At 38.4% G+C, this 13,612-nt stretch overlaps 1 protein-coding gene across 1 annotated transcript in view; it reads left to right on the forward strand.

Moving 5' to 3' along the window:
• trip4 (thyroid hormone receptor interactor 4) overlaps window positions 1-13,612 on the forward strand; it is a 94,044-nt gene that overhangs the window by 35,768 nt on the left and 44,664 nt on the right. The gene's annotated exons all lie outside the window — the stretch shown is intronic.

A 13,612-nucleotide genomic window follows, 5' to 3' on the forward strand; every position in this document is an offset into this window, starting at 1 on the left:
GCATTTTGCAATATGTAAAAATTGCACTGTGCTGTTGCTGAGATTGATAGTTTCATTATGCAAATTCTGCAATCATGTTGTGGAAAATGGGAGCAGGAGCCTTGATAAACATTAGCTGCTACCTAACTCTCATCCACAAGCCTTGATGCCACAGATTATCACTTTATCAAGAATTAACCGCTGAGATTTTCTGCCAGCCTCTATGGGCTCATATTAAAATATACATGCAGTGCTTATGCTGTATACATTTTATGTTTACAGCAATAATCTCTTCCCATGTAGTATACAGAACATTAAATGGAATACTAACAAGCCGGTCTGCCAGCTCCAGAGGAAAATATTTTGACCTAACTGCCATGCTTCATTTTAGTCAGCAGCCACTTATTTACTTCAGCCTGTTATCATTTTGTGCTTAGAAATGAGCAGTTTATATGAATGTGATTCGTCAGGCTTGCAAGGCAAACAAATGAGCAGAAAGCTGCATGATGCTGCAGTCTAGCAGGTCATATTTTTTGTACTATCTGTAGCACCAGCAAATATTTTCCATTACTGGTAGTGTGGCAATATCATGTAATACAGAGAGAGAAGCCAGCACATACACACATGGATGAACATTATTGGATGCATTTGGCAATTATCAAATAATCTAATGCTGCCTTTCTCTCCACCCAGTTGGCTTTATAGCTAATATGCTAGGAAATGCTAGATTCAAACTCAGGTAGATCAGTCATTACCCTGTGGAGGAGTTGGTGACATTTAAAATGACGTACAGCCGAGGCTGACTCCTGTAATAAGGGATGTGCATTGTGGTTTATGGTCACATCCTGTGAACATTTGTATCCGTGTGTGCGCTTCTGTGTAAGCTGAAGGTCAGTCTGGGTGTTGAAAACTGTTTGGCTCTCTGACATGAACCCACATTTCTTCTCTCTATCCCTTATAGCTATCCTTCACTTCCCACTATGCTTTTAATAGCCTGACATCCTCTGTGTAAAGTGCCTATGTACACACAGCTAGAAAAGAGAAACAGAAACCATATAACACTATATTTAAGACATTTAAACATTCAGAGCTTGGTGAGTCTAATATAAAATGACAGGGCCTTGAGAAAAACAGTTACATACCTGATCATAAAGATGTAAACACAGTAAATCATACGAGACGCTATTATAATTCTCAGCAGGCCATAACAAGGCACTGTATTTCAACTTGATGAAAAAATAGGGCAGGGCACTGTGGACATTATCTTGTACCATGCAGGGATCCAGGATTGTAATCTTTAGACAAACTAGTTTAGCCACCCAACATGATTATTTGTATAACTTTGTAGTATATGGACAAATTGGAACAAGTAGTCTGGTGGAGATCTGAGGGCATCGTGGTGGTGTTTATTTCCTTGTTGGTCCATAATTTCTAGATGTAGTTGACTTATATTCATGTTTTTTGTGTGTGTGTGTTATTATTATTGTTTTAAATCGCTGTTTGATGAAATCTAGCCAACTGAGCGAATCAGTTAAGTTTAGGCACCAAAAATACTTTTAGGAAAAGATCAAGTTTTGGATTAAAATTATGATGATGATCATCATCATCATCGCAGTCTGTTGAACTGACGATGACTGTTTCATGAAGCCTCTAGGGGGCGTATCATACTCTTCCAATTACTTCTCCAGTTTAAATTTTATTGCTTGCTGAAAGTTGGACGAAGCTACTGGGAAGTCACCTGTTGGTTTGTGGACTACCATGCTGAAGCTTTCAGTTTGGCATTTTGCCGTCGCCATGTTAGTGTTTTAAAATAACTTATAACAACCAAGCATTTTATCTGAAGGGCAACGTGTGGATACTAAGCTCAGTGACATGGTGGCAACCTGTCATTCCCAAATAGACCCACCCTAAAACATTCCCTATGATATTGGGCTTTTTCCTCTAAATGGAACCATAACTTACAAAATGACCACCATGGTGAGCGATTGCAACCATAACCAATTGGAAAAACATTTACTGAAGTAACAGATGAAGAATGAAGAAGGGGGCTTCATTGGTTTCCATATGTTGGACTTTGTTTTGCAACCAGAGGAAAGAAGGCAAGTTGCATTGGCTTCACTATGTTCCTCTTTTACATATAATCTATGGCTAGAATGCACCCTTTCACATCAACAACAAGCTTCTCCTCCATTTTCTGCCTTACCAGAATGATGTGTTTGGATGTTTTACTTGCACATATTCAGTTCCCATGTCCGCAGGGGATTTCCCATATTTAAACATCAGTCACTTAAACCTCTTAAATATTCAAACTGTATTGTTTTCTCTGGTGAGATCAAGCTAAAAGATAATCTACGCTTGCCTGACTTTATTTGCATGTATCTTTAGATCCCTCAAGCAGAACCGTCTACGACATTTTAAATCGGTCGGCATCATGCTAAGACTGGTGTCGAGCATTACGCTGCTTGTTGATGTTTTGCGGAGGAATAAATTTGGTAACTTTAAAATTATATTTGACCTTTCTATTAGGATGCATTTAAAGAATTAAAATCCTGTTGCTTTCAAGGATGAACGGTGCATACCAAGCGTAATGTTCCATGAGTGAATCAGATGGATTAAGTCCTTGTTTAAAGAGTGCTCAAGCGGCAAGAAAGAACTTATAAATCTCTTGTACAAGCACTCTTAAATTCAAGTGACAGAAACAGTGAATTAGTAAAACAACTGCAATAGTTGAGGATCAGTCTACAGATTTTAGAGTTTGGTTCATTAGCTCAACGCATCTAATGCTTTTTTTCCCCCCATCTTGTATTTATTTGCTGGCTTCAAAGAAGTGCTGGCTGATTGTGCTGAAAATGATTCCATGATATAAAGTAATCGGTTCGGTGGTGTGTATTTGTTCCACGGGGATTAATGGGCTTTTAGTCAATGTACTGTAAGACCAAGGAATACATAAACTCCACATGTAAATTAATCTCTATAATTACATGGAGTACTTGTCGCAAAGAGAAAAAAAAAAGCTCAGAAGGAAAGAAGTAATTGTTGGCCATTAGAGAAAGAAAACACAAAGTGCTTTTGCAGCTTTTAAAGAAAAAAAGAGGTCCTAGTTCCTCATTCAGTTTGAATGTATAACTCTTGTGATATAACACATGAATTCAGTGAGCGCTTTGTGAACATCGACTTATCTTTTCCCATAAAGATTAGTCACACTGATGGCTCCCCAGCAGATACAAAAGAGCTCTCTTTTGTCGAGATTTCTGACTACAAGAAAGGAAGTCATGGATATAATTACTAAGATGAGAAATTCAGCTTCGGCAGCAGGTCACGATGGGATCTTTTTTATCTCGAGTAGTGTAAGCCATTGACATATATAATCTCAAAATCACTGCAGACTGGAGTCATTTCAAAGGACCTCAAGGTTGACGAAGCCTTAAGCCAAAGTGTCGGCACCATTTACTTCCATTTCCTCCTTAATAGCCAATTAAATAGTTATTAACAACAAACCGATTTTGGAATATTTCCACAATTAAAAAACATTTTTGATGATGCTTTGCTTTTGCAGTCTGACATATTTGGACACTATAAGAGCGGGTAGATTGTTGAGCATAGACGGAGGGAGAGTAATAGTGATATTATTGTTCGTTAGATTATATTAGATGTCATGACAAATGTATTTTTTTCTAACCATTACTGATGGACAGACCTAATAGGATTTTTGTTTGTAACTGACAAAATCGAATTGATTAAACATACGCGCTGTCAGCTGCATATTGTAAAGCACAGAGAAAACAATGGGCTGGGTAATTATCGACCCAGTGCATCAATTTACCACTGTCAAAATACTCTACACTGTTTATTTCTTTCCTCTCTTATGTCTTTTATTTTCTTGAGAAAGACGCAATTAAGGCTCAGTTTCTCATTTCTTGTGAACTTGCTCGTCGTTCTGTCCGCTCTGCGTTCATCATGTGTGATTACATGTTGGCGGACGTGAAACTTGCAGTGACGGCAGGTGCATTTCAATGCTACGGCAAACAGCAACTTTATCAGGAATCTAACAGGAGAGATCTGTTTACAGAGCAGCCAAACACACTCAGGATGTTTTGATAAAGAGTGTCAGTGATGTGGTTTTTACACAATAGCATGGGACAGTATTGGGAGGATTGTTGGTTCTGGTTTTGTGTAATTCAACATGTAACACCTCACCAGCTGTTTTTCCATAAAAAGTTGATGTAAATGGAAAAATGTGGAAAAACTGCAAGTGTTGCCAAGTGTTTGGGGTTTTTTTTTTTTGTTTGCTTTTTTCCCCCGAAAAATAGCTCATGGGCTTTGAATAAGTTCTGACACAGTGAACGTTTAACTCGCATGACTGAGCCGCTGTTTCGTTGTCTTCACCTCCAAATGACATGAAACATGACCAACACCAGCGAGCATGGAGGAATAATTACAACTTATTTCATTAAACAATTTCAAAAGACTTTCCTACATTTTTCTCCTGTAGTCGGCTAAAGTTTCTTTCTTGTTCGGGGTTTGTGAGCAAACAGTTGGTTTTGTATCTGAGTTCTGCTCCTCTGCCATGTGTAATGTAGATTATACTATCACGTACACGTTGCAGTCTAGTTTATTTACACATATTCACTGGAGTTACTGGAAATAAACATTTTTTTAAATTTGTATTTTTGTGGCATTTCAAAAGTTTGCAGCTAGTTTGACGGCTCCTTTTTCTTGCTTTACTTACTGTAATAATATATTCTATAATAATTTATTAAACCTTGTTAACATGTCCACATGGTGTTTTTAATGTGCTAGAAGGCAGGTCATGTGTGCAATAAACAATCAAAGCCATAGTTGAGAGTTTCCATCTTTAAACTGCAGTGTGCCGATGACAGTCTGGAAAACACAGTCAGACTTTCGAGATTTTGTACATAGCAAACCTAAAGAACCAATCCTGTCAGCTGGCAGGGTGGGACTGAATCGGCTTCTGGTTCAACCATGTATGGCTGAATTAGCAGACTATTAGATGCGTAGGGGAGCTGGTGTGCTTGAGCTGCAAGTGGGGAGATGTGGGTGGAGAAAGAGGCGGAGACTTCATAGATCTGCACTTTGTAGAGGAAGTAATCGTATAGAGTTAAATCTACACCATTTTAAGACAGGAAGGTATTATTTTTATGGAAAAAAATCTTCTAAATATGCAACACTGACACACAGAGCTGAGTTTCAGTTTTAAAAACACAGATTCAGACTTCCGAGGTTTCATACATCACAAACCTAAAGAACCAATCCTGTCAACTGACAGGGTGGGACTTTCTTGTATCATTATTTTTCCCTCAGAATTGGTTTCTGGTTTGAACCACTCCAGTACTGCAACATCCCACTGTGCAATGTAGAGTAGTTTTACAGTGTTTAGTTGTAGGTGAGCTGGTGTGCTCGAGGTAGGGAGGCATGTGTGGAAAAAAGAGGAATTCTTACATTGGCGTAGAGATACATTAGAGCCATTTTCAGGGTTTGTTTTCATGGAAACTTTGATACACAGAGATGAGTTTTTAGTGGTTTTATCAATAACCAGAGAGAGGCTTTAGCTGCTATTCTACTCAGTTTGTTTATTTGACTTGTCACCTTGTTCTCAGATAGTTAGCGAATGACACCGGGACTCCAATTTACAACATGTGTAACACCACCAGCACCACACACAAACACATAGTAACCGATTCCGTAATAGCTGCTGTGTGCTTGTCTTGTGATTTCCAGTGTGCTCTGCTATAAATATGGACCACTGCAATCCGGTACAGTACATATTAAGCACACTTTTGGGAATAGCTTAAAGCAAAGAGCTCTATATTTACTTGTTCCTGTGCAACAGCCACGGGCCCAGGGACTAGTGAGCGTACATCACAAAGAGATGATTTTCTCTATTTGTTTGTTATGCATTCGACATCATATGCCTTGTACACATAGCACTTCCAGCTCCCTTTTCAATGTCATTTGCATTTTCCACGCATACATTATTGAGCTGTTGCAATATGTATGGCTTTTATCCCTCAGGTTGCACAACATATGGAAATAACACAATATATTCCCAGTGAATATAATGCAGCTGAATTTTGTTCTACTAACCATCAACTGCACTGTTACCTTGTGATTACCTCTTTGTTTTATGTGTGAAATCACTGCACCATGGGACTGCAAATAGAGAAAGCCAATTACCTGACAAATGTCCACCTTTTCTCCTGAGGTGGTCATGTGTTGTTTTTTTTTTTCTTTCTCCTCTATTCCTCCTTTCCCCCCCCTCTTCGTGCTCTTCTTCTGTCATCCACCGCCGGGAGACAGAAAGAGGTTAGAGCGACGGAAGTCCTTTTTTTGGTTATTTATTCATGGATTTTCCATTTAATATTCATGCCTTTTTCAGGACTATCTGGGCGCAGAGGAGAATTCGCTGGCTCGGAGGCGGCAGGGGCCAAAAAAAAATCGGGTTTCAGCTCCAATGAGCCCAGCGGATGAAGGGACAAGAGAGGGAGAGGGAGATAGAGGGGGAATGAGAGAGTGTGGTTTCATGTGTTCTCTAGTAAATGAGAGGCAGGCCTTGAAGGTGACAGGCTGTGTTTATTACTGATCTGTCAGCCGGTTAATGGGGAGAGGAGAAGAGAAGAGAGAGGAGAGAGCTGAGCTGCTGAGCAGAGACCAGAGCACACAGACATGGGAGCCAGAGAGAGCCCCGAGCAATAAACTTTGCCATACTAGATCTGCTTGTCCTTACAGGTTCAGCGACAGCACTCCTGCATGCCGAATTAGGAACTCTGACAGGATTTTGCTGTTGAAATTAGTATTTTTCAGTGAACAAACATTGACAGAAAGCATGCACTGTGACCGATTTGTTTGCTCACTCTACTTTCTTCAATGCAAATTATGCTGTGCACATCAACACTTCGGCGTTAATCTCATCATTTGCCCAGTGCCGACTCAGTTTTATACGCAGAATTTGTCGTCCCGCATCATCAGTCGCTAGTTAGGACCACATGTGTGAGAACATAAACAAAGGTCGAGCACGTGCTAACTCACAGCGATTGGTTGGTTGTTCGTGAGATAACATTTGATTCGTTGTTGAAGTTCAAAGCAGGTTAAAGCAGCTTCATAGGATTAAGTGTAGGCTGGATGACTGACTGTGAGAAAGAAATAATTTGCTGAACATATGGACATGAGTGAAACTGGGTTGTTTAGCCCGCATTAAAGAAGCGATTAGTTTTGATGCCGATAGCATTATGAATGGATGTTTTAGCATTACAAGATTGAGTAGATTGAGCAGTTTTTTTGCTTTGTATTTGTCTCTCTGCACATTAAGGCTGCACAGTTAATTAAATTTAAATTAGAAGTTTGGCTTCTGACAATTAAATGAACATAATTAACTGTGATGTTGACATTTTAAATGTTCCACTGCAGCCAAAACAGCCCCTGTGCATGAAATCATTTGATTTCAACTTGGGTAAATCTGACATTAGAGTGCCATATTTTATGCTTTTACCATAATTTTTGGTCACAAGCCTGTCTGAGTGGAGACTAGAGGCTTCCCTGTGCACAGCTAGCATCTGCCTCAGCCTGCATGTGAAGCATTTAGGGAACATTGGTAAATTGTAGTCTGGTATATTGTGTCTGATGATGACCAGTAAATGAGGCATATTGGTTATAATTTTATTTATTTTACTTTTATAAGGTTTAGGTGAAGAATCACTTTATTTGTTTTAAAGCGAGAATTCAGCGTAAAATTGAAATGAAAGTAGCGCTCTGTTCATTTAAATGTGACAATGCAATAAAAAAAAATATTTAGCCCCTAAAATCAATTAATAATCCCGATAAATAGTCGTGATATCATTATTTATCATAATAATCAAGATTATTTTTGTGGCAAAGACTGTGCAACCCTACTGTATGCCATTAAATAAGGAAACCTGGCATGAGTGTATCTTAAGATGAATATTTTGGAGATCTTGGTGCAGATGCAAACTCAATTTTTATTTTATCCATCTTCCAAACAACCATTTTTAAGACGGCGCAGCCTTGATGGAGACTTGCTTTGCCTGAGAGCTTTGTAGTGTTTGATTGCACTTGAGCTCAGGGGGTTTATCAGCTGCCCTTGGTAATGAAACCTCCTGGCTTTTCGTCTCACTAAAGGGTAAAAAGGCTGTGTAAAGAAATTGCTCTTTGTTGCAGCGATAGATTTGTCTTTCCCTATCTTAACCAGGCATTGTTGCCTTTATCGGTCAACATTACAAAATCCATATCAATCAGCACTTGACGTGCTACTGCTTTCTTTCTTGTCACGTTTACTACATGAATGGCATTCTTTCTGCACCGAGCACGCACACGCTCTTTAGTCACTATTTAATGTAATGCAGTTGTTGTAAAGTGTAAAAAATAGTAATGCCATTATGTGGTGTGCAAACATCACATGACACACTGATTTGAACATCTGTGTGATGAAGGCATTTAAATCTAGTATATGTGGAGTTTTGTGTGTTTTTTTTTAGGCTTCTGCATAACCTATTTTTTCTAATGACGCCTTAGGGTGTTAAACTAGTCCTCAGAAACATAAAACAGAGGAGAGTAAAGCCTGTTTCTTGCATTCAGAATAGTGGGTGGATGCTGGCTTTGTAACCAAAGTATTTCAAGTCTGTCCCCAAAAAAAATAAAGATCCTGCACAGCTAAACTGCATTCTCACTCAGGTTTTGAAGGAAATCTAATTTCATTTTGGAAGAAACTTATTTTCTCTTGACTGGGATGTAGCAGGAAATGCTTCCAGTTTGAAGGAGCCACAAAGTCCACATGTTTGGTTCAATGTAAGCTACTTATTTAGATTTAAGAAGATATCGTGATTTGGGTTGAAATGCAACCCTTTGACTGCATGTTTGAAGCTTCTCCTCCATTTCTTGGAGTGATTAGTCCCGCCTTGTTTGATTGACTGGCTGAAAATGGAAAAGATAAATTCATTAGAAACGTATTTATGATGCATCACAAAAAATACATTTCCCTCAAAAATGCTGTTTAGTTATGCAGGGACCTAAGTAAAGTTCATTCTCACCAAAGTTTTGAAAGAAATCTAATTTCATTTTGAAAGAAATGTATTTTCTCAACACTGTGACGTAGCAGGAAAGGGTTACAGGAGCCACAAAGTCCACGTCTGATTCAATTTAGGCTCCAAAACTACTCGGTTAGATTTCAGAAGATATTAGGGTTCGGGTTAAAATACGACCCTTTAACAACATGTTTGAAGCTCCTCTTCCACTTTGTGGGTTACCAGGGTTATGAGTCCCACCCTGTCTAATTGGTTGGCTAAAAATGTAAATGGAAAAGTAAACGAAAAAGATACGTTGACTAAAAACTTCTATATGATGCAACACAATATCCGTTTCCCTCAAAACGTAGCTAAAAAGTCCGTTTAGTTATGCAGGAATGGCACTTTTGAAAGCCGTGACGGAGTATTTTCATGCTGCAAACGATTTTCACTTTTTTTTTTTATAGTGAGTAGAGTAAACTCTTTTCTCATGCAGGCTCGGGTCATCGCGAGTCGTTGGTTTCGTTCTTACCTGAGGCTTCCAGAGAACTCAGCTAATCAGTCATTCTCAGTCCACTCTGATTCACGGTTCAAACGTTCAGCTGCTCGTCTCTTTTTTCCCAAAGCGGCAAAGTCACCACAGTTTCTTCTGCGGTCTCACATTCTTTATTTATGTGGCTCACTGTACACGAACGGACACCCACAAGGTACATAAATCGCACTTAAGTTGGGGAACAGTATAAATATGTAACTCAGGAACGCAGATTGCGTATGTGCAAATAGGTATGTGTGATACAAAAACAGATTTGAACACTTTTGACTCCAGTTTTCAATCCTTTTGTTCCCCCCCATCTTTTCTCCCCCTTTGTCTCTGTCCTGAGCCTGTCGGAGTAATCAATCTGGGTCAGCTGGGGAGGGTCGGGGGGTGCAGACAGATGTGCTTTGCAATGTGATCGATGTCCTTGATTAGTGAGAGATTACTGCTGTCTGAGTGTGTGTGTGTGTGGGGGTGTGTGTGTGTTGGGCTGATTGGTGCAGGTCTGCTAGTTAGCATCAGTGCAGTTAGGCTGATTTTGTTAATTTGTCAGGTTAGGAACCGAGGATCAATAGGCGGATTATTTCCACAGTTCAAGTAGCTGATGGAGGTGAGGATGTTAAACTAGACATGGCCAATGAGCCACTTAAGCTATTTTAAAAGTGTCAGCAGACGTTTTTTTCCACCCGGCTGCGAAGTGAATTTTACACCAAAGTCTGAAATGTCACAAAAAAGCGAGCTCTTCCACAGCCTGACAGACGCGTTGTGTTTATCACTGCAATACATCGATACTGTTAATCTACATGATTGTTATTTGACGGTTTAGAAATCTCTTTATTTTTATGCGTGTCAAACATTTTTGATCACTTAAATTAGTTTTTGCATATCTTTGACAGCTTGTGCTGCAGTTTCTTGTCATTTAAGCACAAATGCTGATTAACAGTTACTCAATTAATTGATTGGTTGATTAAGAGAAAACGAATGGTCAACCAGTCTCATAATCAGTTGATTGTTTTAGTCAATTTTGTGATGGAAATACTTTTCTTTTTCCCTGTAATGGAAAATTTAAAAGTCGTTCCGGTGATTAACACCCTTAAAACGCACCTCTGAAGTCAGCGTTACACATTTAGAAGCTTTATTTCCATAAAAATAATACTTTCCTGTGTTCAAATGGTGTAGATTTAACTCTATTAATCCTCTATAAAGTGCAGATCTATGAAGTCTCCGCCTCTTTCTCCACCCATCTCTCGCTACCTGCAGCTCAAGCACACCAGCTCACCTACACATCTGCTCAAACACCAAAACTATTCTAATTCAGCCATACATTGTTGAACTGGAAAGCGAGTCTGAGGACCAATAATGATACAGAAAGGCATACTCATCAGACTGTTTTTAAGGCTGTCATCAGTCAAAGCTGTGGCACAGACTGCTTATTTCACACATGGTAAGTCTTCAAACTATAGACATCATATACATGTTACCAATGTGGGGAAAAAACAACCTTTATTTACAGCGGAAGATCTAAATCGGTGTTTCATTTGAAAACATCAACCTGAACATCTGATATTTCTAACAACAATTAAACATTGCAGTCATTTTATTAGCACAATATTAATTAGTCGCAGCCTTGATAGAACCTAAAACTGATTAGCCAACATCAACCAGCATATTATCCCAGCAAAGAATTCAAGAATTAACGTGTAAAGGCAAGAATGTGCATGTATGCTAATGTTACTTTGTTATTTCAGAACGAAAACAAAATACATGAAATGAAACAGAAATAGTGAAAATAGTGGCTCATACTTAAAAGTTAAAATTGCATGATCGTCATCAGTATTTCAGTTATGCAATATTTACTGAGCTTTTTTTATTTTTTTATTTTACACTATCAAATAGATAAAGAATAGTAGATATAAATAGTCAGGTGCGAGATTAGATTTTTAATCAAATATTTCTCATTATAAAAGCCATAACACCATCATTTCACATGAGCTTTGCAGGGCTTTGGAGCTGTGTGAAGGCAATTTGTGAAAATTTATGTTTGAGTTGGACGACCTTGAAAGAATTATGGCATTACCTAATAATGTAAAGAGAGACCTGTGAAAATCACAGTTTTATTAGTATAAACACCGACACGCTGCTACCATAAGGCCATCAACATTTCTTTCAAAACACATCTTAACCAATGTAATCATCTTACGGCACTTGTGAGAAAGATCAACAGCGGTAATTCCCCTCAGAGGAGCCTGTCAGCTTTCCATCAGCTGTCAGTGTTTTCACTTTGCCTGTTTTCAAAAGAGCATTTGATTCTTGTAGTTTTCCTCTCCGTCTGAAAAGAAGCAGACAGATGTAATAGCCATTAGCCTCGGGGAGAGACAGCACAGATGTGTCAACAAGGCTTGACTTTTACAGTCCAAGTGAAGTCTGAGCAAACAGTGGCTGTGTAGAGGCCTGTGTGGTTGAGCAATGATCCAGGGACACGGTCGCTCGGCGTTGCCCCGGGACTCCAAACAGACCGTGACTCTAGCTCTCATTACAAGAGTGGGTCAGACCACCCCAATACTGAAAATAAATAATGCAGGGGAAAACCTGAGTGCTGCCACCTCACTGACAACATCCTCACAACCGTGTCCTTCATGAAGAAGTGGTTCACTGGTTTATATACTCCCGCTGTAAGCTCTGGTTTTACACTCTGACCAGTTTGTTCCTTTTCAGCAGCGCTTTTATTGTTGTTATCGATCCCTTTGCCGGTTATTTACTGAGTTAACTCAGTCGTTTGATTTATAAAATTGAAAAATGCTCATCATATTTTCCTGAAGCCCCATCTGACATATTCGGTTTGCTTGTTTTCTCACATTTAACAGTATAAAACCCAAACATATGTCGTTTACGTCTGCATATTGGCCAAAAAAGAAACGATAAATGAGGTGCTGAAACAAGTCATTTTGCCGGAAGAAACGACAAATACTATTATTTTAAGTAGTGTGCCATTTGATCATTATTTTCTCAGTTAATTAAGTAATTTTTTGTTGTAAATTAAAAATGCTCGTCTCACCTACCTAAAGCGCTACTTGACATTTTCAGTTTGCTTATTTTCTCACACCTCACAGTATAAACCCCAAACATATGCAGTTTCCTGTCACATATTGCAAATAAAAGCGACAAATCCACACAATTTCAAAGCAATTACTATTATTTTAATTATCAAGTCATTTTCTAATTATTTTCCAAGCTAGTTAAGTAGTTTGATGGATGAAATGTCACGAAAAAATGAGAAAATGCTCATTACGTTTGCTGTCAGCCTTACTGGACATTATTCATTTGCTTATTTTCTCACATTCTACAGTATAAACCTAAAAAATGTGCAGTTTACGATCACAAGAAAAGCAACAAATCCACACAATTTGGAAGCAATTGGTTTTGGCAGAAGAAATAACAAACACTATTATTTTAAGAATCAAGTCATTTACTATTTGTTTTTTTTAGTTAATTTGGTCTTTACAGTGAAATTTGACAGTCTCAGTGTGCTTGTTTCCTCAGACTTTACAGTAAAAACCCCAAAACACTGCAGTTTACATCATATATTGCAAAGAAAAGCAACAAATCCACACAATTTAGAAGCTGGAGCAGTTAAATTGTGCCAGAAAAAAGGACCAATACTATTATTTACTAAATGTTTTGTCAGTTAATTGAGGAGTTTGATGTATAAAATGTCACCAAAAATGAAAAACTACCTGTCACATATGCCTAAAGCCCTACTTGACATTCTTCATTTGCGTGTTTTCTCCCAACAACATACAGTTTACTATCACATGTAACAGAGAAAAGCAACAAATCCACACAAGTTAATTTGTGCCACAAAAAAATGATTGAAATGATGAATTGATTACCAGAATAGTTGCTTGTTATAATTTTTTGTCAATTGATTAATTGTTTTTAGCGCCAGCGTCAGTTTATGTCCACCGTGTGACTAATCTAAATATCTATCTCCTATTATCTAAATCCACTCATTCCCTCCTTTCATACTTTCTCATGGCCTCCAAAAAACCTTAGAAAAATCCAA

Source organism: Stegastes partitus, unplaced genomic scaffold, assembly GCF_000690725.1.
Source record: "Stegastes partitus isolate 25-593 unplaced genomic scaffold, Stegastes_partitus-1.0.2 Scaffold41, whole genome shotgun sequence".
NCBI classification, from domain to species: domain Eukaryota; kingdom Metazoa; phylum Chordata; class Actinopteri; family Pomacentridae; genus Stegastes; species Stegastes partitus.